Source organism: Apis dorsata, unplaced genomic scaffold (genome assembly GCF_000469605.1).
Source record: "Apis dorsata unplaced genomic scaffold, Apis dorsata 1.3 scaffold_251, whole genome shotgun sequence".
Taxonomy (NCBI): Eukaryota; Metazoa; Arthropoda; class Insecta; order Hymenoptera; family Apidae; genus Apis; species Apis dorsata.
Window position 1 is genome coordinate 145,239 of NW_006263529.1, and position 1,601 is coordinate 146,839.

Below are 1,601 nucleotides of genomic sequence, written 5' to 3' on the forward strand. Positions count from 1 at the left end.
TCTTTTTACCATCGGACAAGCATATTTACAGAGCAGTCTCTTCTTCTTTTTCCTTTTTTTTTTTTTCTGGGATCACACCAATTTAAGATCACACATAAAGATTCTAATTAGAAACTAGGGAAAGACTGTTTCGTTTCAGATGTAGCTGTGAAAGAAAACTATTTACTTATTAATCATTGTCACACGATTGTTTCTTGTACTATATATTCGAGAAAGGAGGAAAAGATTGATTTACATGTTGGCTTTTATAAATGACAAAGGGGAGGTAAGATAAGTGAGTCTGTTTTTTGAATATATGTTAGGGGATGATAAAACAGTATTTTAATAAAATGTGATATAGAGTTAGTTTCATGTTTAATCCTTATAAATAGGAAAATAAAGAATTTTAGTTATATAAAAAGAAGAAGATAATTGTTTATATATTTTAAGATAAAAGTAGGAGAGAATTTTAATACAATTAATTAAATTGAATAAATAAATAGAAGGAGATGGCTTCATTTTAATTCAATTATAAAAAGTAATTAATATAAAAGGAAAATAAGTGTTTTTTTAAATTTATATTTTGACATATGAGTAAAGGGAATTAATTGAAAGACTAGATAAACATTTTAGATGTGAAGTTCATATAATTACACACTTATAATTACACTATAGTAAGTATAAGTACACTATAGTTACATATTTTACAGGATGTTTCATGAAATGTGAATAATAATTTGAATCTTGGAAGATAAAGAAAGAAAAAATATTTAGGATTTTAGAATACCATAAAATGAAATATTTAAAATATTTTTTTAATTATCGATCAGAAATTTCTTTTTCTTTTATTTCAATTTAAATTAGTATTCATTTATAAAATATTTTCTAACAAAATTTTTTGCATTGGCATAGAAATAAAATAAATTATTATTTTCAAAAGTTTCATTATCACCTCAACAAAACGAAACAAAACTAAACTACTTTTATCTAAAGACAATAATGAAACATCCTGTACACTTTAAAAGTCTTCTATTCTTAATGTGACAACCTAATTACCAAATCTCTTTTGGTCTCTGTGTGTACCTCGTATCGTATTACCCGTCACAGCACTTCACCCCGTAGCTTCCAAACGTATTAGACATTTTGGCTCCCTCATTCCGTGTTAGAGACTTACACAATCTACTTTTTCTATATCGATATTTCTTACAACAAGAGCGTATTCGTTTCCTCGATGAAAAAATGAAAGAAGATTACTCTCTTTGATAAACGTTTCCGTGTTCTCTCGTATACGTGTATTTTTATCAATTTAGCGAATATCGACTTTTAATCGAGGAGAATTAAATACAAACTCATAATTTGCTCGATGCCTCGTCAATTATCGATTAAGAAAAATTGCACGAAGAAATAATCTTATTCGAAGAAAAAAAAAAGGAACGATTTTAAGATTTTCGTCTATCTAATTTTTCTCCCCAATTTTTCTCCCTTATTAAACGATCCTTGTTGAAAAAAGAAACTACACACGGTCACTCGTCGATTCTTAATTCGAGATAAATCGAGAAAGAAAAAGAACAAAAAAAAAAAAAAAAAAATTTCTATTAACGAAAAATATCTTGAAAAATATA

General features: G+C 26.5%; 1 protein-coding gene across 11 annotated transcripts in view; it reads left to right on the plus strand.

Annotated features, from left to right (window-relative positions):
* Positions 1–1,601, plus strand: part of LOC102674389 (glutamate-gated chloride channel) — a 35,030-nt gene that overhangs the window by 7,249 nt on the left and 26,180 nt on the right. The gene's annotated exons all lie outside the window — the stretch shown is intronic.